The 13,354-nt window shown below is 33.4% G+C and overlaps 1 long non-coding RNA gene across 1 annotated transcript; it reads right to left on the bottom strand.

The window, feature by feature from the left end:
* Positions 1–514: 514 nt before the first annotated feature.
* On the bottom strand, positions 515–2,717 carry LOC128164131 (uncharacterized). Its single transcript, XR_008240904.1, has 3 exons — positions 2,630–2,717; positions 1,344–1,413; positions 515–683 (listed from the first exon to the last, which is right to left on the bottom strand). It is a non-coding gene; the product is annotated as an uncharacterized LOC128164131 (long non-coding RNA).
* Between the last annotated feature and the right edge of the window lie 10,637 nt (positions 2,718–13,354).

Here is a 13,354-nt window from a genome sequence, read left to right as displayed (position 1 = left end):
AAAGGATCAAAGAATCTGAACCTGATTGCCAAATTTCGCATGACTTTACTGAAGATTCCAAGGCTAATTGAACGTGAGGAATAAGTATCGACTTAAAATCGCGTGAAGTACATCTCGTGGATTCTAAAATATTTTATTTTATTTTTACGGACAGAGGTAAACTAAGTTAAACTATAACAAAACTCCGGCGTTCGCGATTTTATATTCTCCGTTGAATCGCGGGATTAATGACTCGCGTAAAATAATGAATCTACAGTACTTTCTGTAATGATTATGCTTAGCAAAATCATAAAACAAATTGTGTACTAAAATACACTTTTTAATTTAAATTTTTTATACTAAAAAGAATATGCATCTAAGTAGTATTAGTTAATTCACATTGTAATGTTACCGAAAATAAGCCTGAATCACCATCTTTCACGAAAAAAAAAATTAACCCTCGGGCACCCCTATATCATATGGATACGACGGAACCGCGCATTACGTATTCGATAAAAGACTCCAAAAACTCAAGTTAAAAGTATAGATTGTTTATTTTAAAATATACATTGTGCTCCAATCCCTAGATGTTCAACCGTAGATGAAAGGCGGTGGTCGGCCAAAGAAAGGTCTGGGCATGAATGGGGCTCCGCCGTAGAAGTAGTCCGGAGGGTCGGGGAAGTCTGGAGAATCCCCCATAATATCTAAAGGATGAAAAAAATAAGAATTATAAAAAATTAAGCTCCATTGCGATAAATATAAATATATTCTAGTATGTTTAATTTTACGAATTTACAATTCGCGACAACGAGAATCTCGTGAACCTGACGAAATTTTCTCATAACAAATAACAGTTATAATACCGAATGTTTTCGTATAAACTTTTTTAGTGACTGTCTTTAAAATTAGATATGCTTGGCAATAGGAGAAATAAGCCCTTAATTATCTTGTATACATGTAGAATCTCTTTTCGTTGGGCTTTAATTACATGTAATCTTTTTGTGTGTACGAAAGAGCAACCCTAGCTGCGGTAAATGTTATTCCGAGGGGTTTTTTCCGTATAGTGTCATGTTAATTATACATGTATTTTGAATTTACCGGATGGGTGTGAATATTGCCATGTTGTAAATTTTATATTTACACCCTCCCAATAAAATTAAAATTTAAAACATACAGTAGAGCTATAGTTCTGGAATATAGCTGCAACTATACTTGAGAAAGTCAAAATTTAAAATAATTAGAAAGTTCAAGAAATTTCACTTTAAGAATGCTGTGCGCATGTCTAAGATTGACACGATCTTTTTAATTGTATTCTTTTAACCTTGTAGTTAAAAAAGTGATCTAGGAATATATTTTCTGCTTACAAAATTGTCCAACAGCAAGTGAGACGAGTACTGCCAGGAACAATAACCCTGTTAGCAGGAACATGGTGGGCTGTAGAAAGGAAATAAAGTTTAAAAAACATGTAAATAAAAAAGAGAATTTGATTCAAGATAAACTATGTATTCATTTCTTTTTTTAAAAAAATCATTTATAGATATGTCGTGTTGTAAATTTTGAATTTACTTGGTGGATGTAAATACAAAATTTACCATGTTGTAAATTTTGTATTTACACCCACTCAGTAAATTCAAAATTTACAACATGACAGATATATGTATGTATGTGCATGGAGTGTTCATTTCTATCAATGAATATATACCAAATATATTTTTCATGAGGAGTTTAAGATTTAATATCAATGTCATTTATAATTTGATCGTATGAAAAGGAAGAAAATGTAAGCATTAAGCCGTCATTTATAAATTCTGTATTACTTTGAAGGTGTAAGATTCGTGGCTGAAAGTCTTATTGAATATAAGTGCATCAAAAAACACTTTCAACCGATTGACGTATTTTGAAATATAACATTTAGTAATATTGATGTAACGATAGTCATATTAATTAGTTAGATTATTGTTATTATTAGATATGATTGTTACAGTAAAACACGTCTGTAACGAAGTGCCAGGGAACGGAGATTGTGCTTCGCTATAAACGTAATTCGTTATATCAGTCAAGTTTACAACATGTAATTAAGTCTTGGGGAATGAAAATCACTTCGCTGCAAGCGTCATTTCATTATAAGCGTTTTCGCTATAACCGTTTTTAATGTATTGATATTGACCTATAAAATACTAAAGTCAAAGAAATAAACATTGTAGTTGTTTGCCGTTAAAATAGCTTTACGAAGTTAATATACAACTTATTTTTTCTTTGATTCTCTCCAAAAATAGTTTTGTAAGTTTAAAATTTTATTCATAAATTTGAAAAATATCAGGAAATAACGATTTTCATTTTTATGAATAATTTTTTCTGTTTTTTAAATGATAGAAATTACTTGACCTTTTTTGGCATTTATTTAAAATAATAATAATATCATGCATGGATCGATAGCAAATTTCGGCCTTTACTAAACTTTTTGGCCTTTACTAAACTTTTTTTCTGAACAAATGCAAAAAAAATCATATAAAATAATCGAGAGTTTATATCGGTTTAAATTCAATTGAGAAATCATATCTTTAAGAAAATTACTTGATATACCCATTGAATATTGCATGGTGTGTCAAGGCACCTTAATTAACAGGTATGTCTTTATACATAAGCTTACCTGTCGTTTATTGAGCTATTAAGCCTGTGTGTCTTTCCCTTCCGAATCGCCACCCAATAATGCGAAGTTTGACAACGAGGGGTCGCATTTTTCTTTCTTTGCCCTCGGCCAACTGTTGGTTCATTTCAAACGGAAATGTCCCGAAAAGATAAATAATTACGATATTATCAGCTAAACCAACACAGAAATTGGTCTTGTAAACAATCATGTTGTCATAAATTACGGAAATATGGAACATAATTTCAGGGAACGCCATTTGTTGTAAGAGTATTTGTATGTCACTTAACTACAAGATTTAATGGATGGCAAGATTTGCCATCATAAAAAAAATCGTGATGGAATATCGACTTGTAGATAATGTTTTTAATCATAAAAACGTCCCCATTTCTCTTATTTCGGTATAGTTTTAGTATATGTCAATTAATCAAGATTATTACGAAAGGGAAAAAAGTACACAAAAACATATGTTTGTCCTCTTAGAAACACATATAGCAATTAATTAATGAGTTGAAAAAATACGCATATAAAGAATTCGGTTACTGTATATCACGAATAAAAAACTGACATTTATATACACGTACCGTCATTTTGATTGCAACTATGATGCATGACAAATTACTTGATTGTTTTGTTCCTTCTATAAAAGAATTACTATAACGTTTCCTTTCAAATTATGAAACTCATAGGCGTCGGAACCTTTTTTTGCAAAGTTATACATAACCGTGTGACCAAAGATCTTTTTTTTTCCTTGTGAAGATTTTTTATAAGTCTAGCCCCCCCCCCCCCCTCCCCACTGATAATTGAACTTATAGACGCTGATATCTTTGTCTCCTTAAGGGAAGATAAGTAGACAAGCTATACTCCGTCAAGGCAGATTTTTCTCAATGGCAGGATACAGTATATAGATTGAAACACGTTCAATAAAATGCCTTTGTCTCTTGTGTAATTCATAAAGAAGTCTCAAAAACTGAAAGAAGAATTGTGAAGGAGCTTTAACATTTGCATTAAAATACATGTATTGCGGGTTTTTTTTCTTGAATTCATTTATTTCATACATCAGATATGCACATATATGCTGACAAAACATTACTTTTAAATGTTTTAGATATAAATAACATACCGGAATATTGATACACTTATCTTATGGAGAGAGAGAGAGAGAGAGAGAGAGAGAGAGAGAGAGAGAGAGAGAGAGAGAGAGAGAGAGAGAGAGAGAGAGAGAGAGAGAGAGAGAGAGAGAGAGAGAGAGGGTAATCTTAATAAACTTAAGATAACCAAGTGTCATGTACCACAATGTTTAACAGCACATTGATACTTTGAACAGAAAACATTGCACCGATCTTAAACAACGAAATAGCCCTTTATACCCTACAAGCTGTTTCAGTTAATTAAGTTAGTAATTCAGTGATGTATTCGTATTATTCAGGGAAGTCTGAAATATGTCATGTTTAATATATGCCTTTGGTACATGTACAAACATACCATCTCCACATACATGAATTATGTATTAAGATCTGTCTATGGGGGTTAAAGTATAGGCCCCATCATAGCATTTATTTATGTCATATAGCTATGTATACACAAATTCTTTACATTTTGGACACAAAGACTTGTATAAACAATAATGGATAATAATTCAACTCTCATTGAATATCCTGAGAATATTTTCATGTACAGTCTAGTCTGACGAATATTTTTCCCCACCACGATTTATGAAATACCATTTGCCTTTAATACATGTAAGACATTCGCCACCCCAACAAGCATATATATACGTAAAAATGAAACTTGGCGTACGTGGTGCCATGCATCGTATAATCAATATTCGTAAATACTAATTTTTGCGTATTGATATAGAATCATTTGTCATGCCTTCGAACAGCATGACTTTATACCCCGAAAATTGATGCCCATTAATCAGTATGAATGAAAACAAAGTACATGTACAATTTTGAAAAGATGTGGGACCTAGACACGATTTTAGATCAAAATTTTATTTTCGATTTTTAGCTCACCTGAACCGAAGGTTCAAGTGAGCTTTTCTGATCACCCGTTGTCCGTCGTCCGTCCGTCCGTCTGTCTGTCTGTCCGTCCGTCTGTAAACTTTTCACATTTTCAACTTCTTCTCAAAAGCCACTGGGCCAAATTTAACCAAATTTGGTACAAAGCATCCTTATGGAAAGGGGATTATAAATTGTTAAAATAAAGGGCACAGCCCTTTTCAAAAGGGATATAATTGCGAAACAGTGAGTATAGGGTGCATGTCTTTAAAAATCTTCTTCTCAAGAACCACTGCACCAGAAATGCCAATATTTACACAAAAGCTTGTATACATAGTGAAGATTCTAAATTGTAAAAATCGTGACCCTCGGACCAAAACTGGGGCCCCAGGCGGGGTTCAAAGTTTAACATAGAAATACATAGGAAAATGTTTAAAAAATCTTCTTCTCAAGAACCACTGCACCAGAAATGCCAATATTTACACAAAAGCTTGTATACAAAGTGAAGATTCTAAATTGTAAAAATCGTGACCCTCGGACCAAAACTGGGGCCCCAGGCGGGGTTCAAAGTTTAACATAGAACTACATAGGAAAATGTTTAAAAAATCTTCTTCTCAAGAACCACTGCACCAGAAATGCCAATATTTACACAAAAGCTTGTATACAAAGTGAAGATTCTAAATTGTAAAAATCGTGACCCTCGGACCAAAACTGGGGCCCCAGGCGGGGTTCAAAGTTTAACATAGAACTACATAGGAAAATGTTTAAAAAATCTTCTTCTCAAGAACCACTGCACCAGAAATGCCAATATTTACACAAAAGCTTGTATATATAGTGAAGATTCTAAATTGTAAAAATCGTGACCCTCGGACCAAAACTGGGGCCCCAGGCGGGGTTCAAAGTTTAACATAGAAATACATAGGAAAATGTTTAAAAAATCTTCTTCTCAAGAACCACTGCACCAGAAATGCCAATATTTACACAAAAGCTTGTAAATATAGTGAAGATTCTAAATTGTAAAAATCGTGACCCTCGGACCAAAACTGGGGCCCCAGGCGGGGTTCAAAGTTTAACATAGAAATACATAGGAAAATGTTTAAAAAATCTTCTTCTCAAGAACCACTGCACCAGAAATGCCAATATTTACACAAAAGCTTGTATGTATAATGAAGATTCTAAATTGTAAAAATCGTGATTCTTGGACCAAAACTGGGGCCCCAGGCGGGGATCAAAATTTAACATAGAACTACATATGAAAAATGTTTAAAAATTTTCTTCTCAAGAACCACTTCACCAAAAATGCCAATACATACACAAAAGATTGTATATATAGTGAAGATTCTAAATTGTAAAAATCGTGACCCTCGGACCAAAACTGGGGCCCCAGGCGGGGTTCAAAGTTTAACATAGAAATACATAGGAAAATGTTTAAAAAATCTTCTTCTCAAGAACCACTGCACCAGAAATGCCAATATTTACACAAAAGCTTGTATGTATAATGAAGATTCTAAATTGTAAAAATCGTGATTCTCGGACCAAAACTGGGGCCCCAGGCGGGGATCAAAATTTAACATAGAACTACATATGAAAAATGTTTAAAAATTTTCTTCTCAAGAACCACTTCACCAAAAATGCCAATACATACACAAAAGATTGTATATATAGTGAAGATTGTAAAAATTGTGACCCCCGAACAAAAGTGGGGCCCCAGGAGGGGTTTAGATTTTAACATATATAGGAAAATGTTTTAAAATCTTCTCAAGAACCATCGTGCAACTGTTTGGGATATTACTATGCATACATGTACATCCTTAAATAATGTAGATTCAAAAAATTGTAACTCCCAGACAATTTATGGGCACCAAGAGGGGTTCAAAATTTAAACATTTTAAAAAACAAAGGAAAAGTTTAAAAATGTTCTTCTCAAGAACTACAATGTTTTAGTTAGTGGAATATCTATGCATGCATCCTTCGCTTATGTAGATTCCTAATTCGTAAAATCGTGACCCCCGGACCAATAATGGGGCCCCAAGATGGGGTCAAAGTTTATTATAGAAATATAAAGGTAACAGGTTAAAAAATCTTCTTCTCGAGAACTACAATGCTTCAATTTGTGAGATTACTATCATGCATACAACCTTGGATAATGAACTCAGGTTCGACAGTTTTAAAATAGTGACCCCTGGACTAATACTGGGGACCCAAGATGGGTTTAAAGTTAAATGTAGAAGTACTGGTATATATGGAAAATGTTTAAAAATCTTCTTTTCGAGAACTACAATGCATCAATTTGTCAGATAACTACGTAAGCACCCTCAAATAGTGTAGATTCGAAATTATAAAAGCCATGACCTCAATCTAATACTGGGGCCCCAAGAGGTGTTCAAAGTTTAGCATAGAAATATAGAAGGAAAATGTTGAAAAATCTTTTTCTAGGGAACTATAATGCTTCAGCTTCTGAGATAACTATGCAAGCATCCTTAAATAATGTAGATTCCAAATAATTAAAACTTTAGCACTGGACTAATACTGTGGCCCCAAAAGGGGTTCAAAGTTTAACATAGAAAGATATATTGAAAATGTTTTTAAAAAGTTCTTCTCGAGAACTATAATGCTACAGTTTGTGAGATTACTATGCAAGGATCCTCAAATTGTGTAAACTCTAAAGAAGTGGAACCAAGAGTTATCGTTCTTAATGTTCTGTACAGTCTGAGAGTTATTCCTCTTGAAGTGGAACTCTTCTACGTTCAGTTTTTCAGGTTGTGTACGTGCGGTCCCACCGCAGTGCTACACATTTTCATTCCTATGCTACTATTTATGTTGTTCAAGCCAACCATAAACCTCGGACCATTACTGGGTCCCCAGAAAGGGGTTCAATGTTTAAAATAGAAAAAGCATATGCTATGAAATGTAATGTTACAAGGAACTGCTGTTCAGGTGAGCGATGTGGCCCATGGGCCTCTTGTTTATGTATAAAATGGTTTACATGCTCATTTTGAATGGTTGACCAATTTGAATGTTCGTAGTCAAGTTATAAGAGAGATACATAGTTAAGAATTCGCTGTTATGTAAACAAAGCTCGATTCTTATATTTGTTTAATTACAAGTAACCCTCGGTTACAAATAATGAAAAGTATGGAATTACCATTTATTTGACAAAATGACTCATGGAAAACAAGGTAAACTGATTTTACGTATATGTATTTGTAATTATAATATTATCAACAGAAGAAAGCAACATTTGATTGAAACTTATACCAATAAAATTAATATGTAAAAGATAGCAAAACTTAAGTTTTGTTTACATAACAAAGAATTTCAAACTCTATATCATGCTTATAACTCAATATTTGACTTTCAAAGTTTGACAAAGCAATAAAAATAGCCATATTAACCATTCTAAACATTAAAGTTGGAAAACCGCCAACAATATTTTTTTGTCTAAGTACCTTTAATCAAACCTCACTATTTATTTTGAATATATGTGGTGTTTTTTTTTAAAAAAAAATGTAGAGGATCTGTAAATGTTTTGGAAAAATTATGAAACATAGATATCAACTAGAGCAGAGCTCGTGGCAAAGCCACGAGTAGGTCTTCCGTTGTTGCTGCGAGATGAAAATTTATGTGATTTGGTGTCAAACGATTATAATGACTAATGACTAAAATTTCACTTCTGCTTTTGTTATAAAAACGTGCTGTGATTAAAAGCCTGTATAAAGACAGGAAGAAAATGTTTTAGGAAAACTATTTGTCGAACACAGTTTGTGTAATATTAACTGTTTTGAAAACTTTTTGAAAAGTTGCGTTCCCGTGGCGTGTTCACGGCGTTGTAAAATTCATGGAATCGCCGTAGGATCACAAGGAAAATTCGGAAAGGCGTTCTTACAGAGCTCCCAACTACGTTTCCACAGAGTTCTACTTGGCGATTGACAGCCCTCTCGCTGGGTATCCGCCGAGCGCTCATGACGTGCTAGGAGTTTTTACCGCGCATCCACAGCGTGCTTTGTGCGCTGACTGCGTGTACATGCGCTGTTGGAGACTTTACGGCGCTGTCATGGCGACCTTACTCCACTTCTACGGCGTGTTTATCGGAACGGAGAGCCACGGCGCGTACTTTGTGCATGTTCAAAGTGCGCGCCGTCGCATGGCGTTCTAAAATGTTCTAGGCTAGGATATCCCACCGCGGCGAACGAAGATGCCGTAGAGTTGTTACGGCGCTGTAGAAGACTCTAATTTGTTTACATGGCGTTTAACATTATTCAATTACGAAGCGGGATCGCTGTGAGGACGCAGCTCCAGTGTGACAGGGGTTTAAACAATGAGAAGTTTAATGGCGAGTTAAATTTTTTAGGGTAGCATGGATTGTTATATATTACATGTATTCATGATTCATGTAAGGAAATGTAGGTAAAAACGTGCATAAAAAACACGTAACTTCTGTAAAAAAATCTTTCTAATTTTTTGAAGACTATGTGCAAGTTTAAATTTGTTTCGTGCTGTCAAAATTTGGTAAATAGCCAAAATTAATGGCATCTCTGAAAATTTATTCAGGGCTGATATTATTTGATAATACGAGTAGACTTGAACATTTAAAATAATAAACAGCTATTAAAGATCATCGGGAGAATTTATGCATAAGTGAGCGTCTAAATTTTACTCCTGATATACAGACACCGCTATGTACCGTAAAATTTAATAACATTATTTACAGAAATGAATATTACTTCTCTCTACGATGCAATAATATTCAGGTTTTTTTTCTCCTTTATCGGATCAACAGTTACTCTCTCGGAGAAAGTGTACGTATGTATTTATTAAAAAAAAGGGGGGGACACTTCAATAAATATAATGGTGTTACGGTTTTTATTTTCAGTTAATTTAATTAAATGTGACAAAGGCGCATATTCGGTCGGATTTTTGGAAACATGTACATGAAGTAAATTTGATGCAAGTTCCATGTTTGTTTTTTGTGGTTTTTATTTTTTAGTTTTTTTTTGTTTCTCTCTGCTTTATCATAAAGATATATCAAAAAACTACGTACATGTCACAAGCAATATTTGCCTTCTCTATTTATCTTGTATTTTAATAGATTGGGTAATCATTGTTGAACTAAAATTAGTATTCCACTGGCTGTAGCTAACCTTGTAAGTAAATTAAGTTGCATGACATCCTCATAGCACACAACTTCAATACAACTTTTTTGTAAATTCAATTTTCATATAATTAGCAATAAAGAAAATCCCCAAGAACACATGTCCATCTCACTGAAGTGTTACTTTGAGAAGCGCATATATTTTTTGGAGGCAGATATGTCGCTATATTATAGTCTGTAAGTCAAGTAAACTAATCTGTCCTAACTTGCAATACTTTGATGATTTCTATGGCGACCACCTGCATAGCATAATGTAGTCGTATTTCATAACATCTTATCCCAAGAAAAAATTACATTTGACTTAAAACTTTTAATTATAATATACATTATTCTGTTCATAACTATATATAATAGAAGTCTAGCGTGTTCGACATGTTAATTTATTATAGCCACGTTCTCATATTACGATCTCGCACCTTTAATGTGAAAATGAAAGTCTTGTTGTTTGATAATTGACCACTTTAAAGAAAGCACCCTTCGAACTGTTGATTAATTACATAACAATTGATGATCTGCAGCCATAAATAAGCTGGGGCTATATATGTTCTGAGATTATTGCGCTGTTCAAAGTGACACAAGATTTTCGGTAGCACGTGGCGATTGAATTTACGCAATAAAAAAAGTTGAAATTTACAAAGACTGAACGAATAAAAAAACGGGTGGGAAAGAGAAACACGCTCAGGAGAAAATGTTACACATAAGAAGCCGTCACTATCAAATGATTTTCGACAGATCTGGAATTAAAAAAAAAAGCACTTGGCAGCGGGGAGGTGGGTAGGCAACACAGAAATAAGTTCGTTTTCACAATGAAACTAACGACCATGCATGTAGAAACACTACAGAAGTTATTATTATGTGACCGATAGAATCTAAACAAAACTTGTTTCAAAACTCATGTGAATATTCTTTAAAATAATCACCGTATGCCTTAATTCAGGGCATTCTTTTATCGTGTCAGCACCAACCGCAAGCATGACACTTTGATCATAATTTGATTTGATTTTTTTAAATTACCTTGTACGCTGTCGTATAAATCAATGCTAAATCAACTGTACGAGTAAAATTAATTTTTCTGTTCATCTTAAACCAATATAATAGTTTAAAACATAATAAAAATAGTTGTGTTCGTACAAAATACCAAACATGCACGCGTGATAAGGTACATATGTACATGTAGAGGTCACTTGCGCGGGATCTCCTCGGCCATGTGCGAGCTAGGGATGATCATCATTTAAAGGTTTTAATATGATTGAAAACATTATTTGTACAGTTTTTAAAACATTTAAGACTTACAAACCAACCATTCAAATATGTCTCACGAGTATTTCCGATTTGGAGTGATATCGCTTTTATTAATTTTCAGAACGACTTTTTAATTTACTCTCCATTTTTTAAACTAACTAAATACAAAATGAACAAACTTTTATAACATAAAATTAAAGCAGTGTACAGTGTATTAACGGCTATATAAACTCAAACACGTTCATATTCATGTAAGTGTGCGGGTGCGAATCTTGTGTATTAGATAACTAGTGCAGCCGTGGATGATTTCCTCGGCCGCGGGCGAAGGATAGATTACATAAAGGTTTAACGCATACACACGCACAGCTAAGAACCTAGGAAGATTTGAAAAGTTTGCAAATTAATGACTTAATTCTATCAAATAGAAATTCTTTTTTTACTTAAAACCCACCATTGATATATATGTCTGATATTGCATTAGATTGAGAATGGCATTGCTTTTATTAATTAACTGAACGATTTCTTAATTGACACCCTATCGTTTAATCCAATTGAAGAATAAACCTTTATGTGTAATCAAAACTGAAATAATTCTTCAGTTCGCAGCTAACTTAACTCATATATGAGAGACGCAACTCTCGTGTATTAGATAACCGCTGGCCGCTAGGTAGTCCAGCCGCGACCATGGTGACAGATTTTCTCGGCCGTTGGCGAGGGATAGCTTACGTAATAATACACATCTCTGATTCAAGGTGGATTTTAAATGCATGCAGTATGATAACTAAAATGTAATGCATAGAATTTTTTTTCAATAAGTATTTTGTGTTTTACTAGAAAAGAAAAAGAATGTTTCAATTCTCGTCTTTAAGGATTGTGCACTATAAGAACTAAACGACAATGACTTTAACCTCTATAAAAAAAAAAGAAGCATGTGTTCTAATTTTTTTCTCATGAATTAAATCCTCCTGTATAAACCATCATACTTTCTCTGGTAACTTTTTGCCAGTTTTACGCGCAAAGACTTTCGTTAACTTGCCAAATGAAAGCAGGTACATGTTAACATGTAAAGCTTTTTACACTCATACTACACAAATCACTTACAAAATAACATTGTAACGACCTTTATGAGATCCCAACAAACAACTTTTTCAGCGACAGCAATATCGAAATCCTAACCGTTTTTGAGTTATTAAGCAAAATCTTTTGAGGGCTACTGGCCCTTAATTTAAGGGGCCAGCCCTTTTTTATTGGTGTCAAATGAAAGCCCTTAACATTATGCACAACTTTTGTTCTATATGTATTTAGGAAATATTTCAAACTAAAAAGTTACGAAGCTAAAACATGAGAAAAATTTTGCTATTTTTAAAACATAGATTTCGATTGATTAATTCGAGTGGAATAATTGGAAGAAACTAAAATCTAAAAATCAGAGGACAATATTCAAAGTGTCAATAATAGAGATTTTTAACTATAAATTATTTGCTACGGACCATTTCGGAGCCTTTGTCTGGAAACTAACGCCCCTAAAATTTTAGAAAAAGGGGAATAACTCAAAACCGGAAGTTGCGATTTCAATTTTTTTGGTGCTCTAGAAACCTAATTCAATTTACAATATACTGTGAAAATTTGTATGAAATCAAATGACAAACAAAAAAGTTTTTGAGGATTTAAAAACGTCTAGAAGAAGAAAAATAACTAATAAAAATCCGAATGTGTTCAAGGAAGACTTTACAATTATTTTTGGTACGAATTAATTTTACTTTGAACATTACGCTATTTTTTAAACCAAGGACGCGGAACTAAAATTTCCGGAAAAATCAATTTTAAACCCCGATATCTCTGTAATGCATAGTCCGATTTTAAAACGGCGTTCGGTGTTAGATTCAGCTTAATAAGCTCTACAAAACGCATATTCGTTTTTGATTTGATCAGAAAATTCATTTTTTTCGAAAAATTTGCAAAGCAACGAGTTGGTCTTCCGTTAATGTCCAAAGTAAAGCTAGAATTACCTGTTAAAAGCAGAGTTCCTAAACCAATAACAAGAGTAACTAAAAAATGAGAAAAAAATTCGAATAATTCTTGGTACGACTTAACAAAATCCGAATGATTTTAAGTACGACTTAATTAAAACCTTTTCGATTTCAAGAACGTCTCAACAAAAAAATCCGAATGTGTTCAAGTATGGCTTAACAATTATTTGTGGTACAAGTTAATTTTACATTTAATTTTGTGCTATTTTTTAAACCAAAAACGCGGAATCAAAATTTCCGGAAAAATCAAATTTTAAACCCCAATTTCTCTGTAGTGTATCGTCCGATTTTAAAACGAATT

Source organism: Crassostrea angulata, chromosome 9 (assembly GCF_025612915.1).
Source record: "Crassostrea angulata isolate pt1a10 chromosome 9, ASM2561291v2, whole genome shotgun sequence".
NCBI lineage: Eukaryota > Metazoa > Mollusca > Bivalvia > Ostreida > Ostreidae > Magallana > Magallana angulata.
Note: the sequence above shows the minus strand (reverse complement) of the source record. Positions and strands in the feature narration are given on the sequence as shown.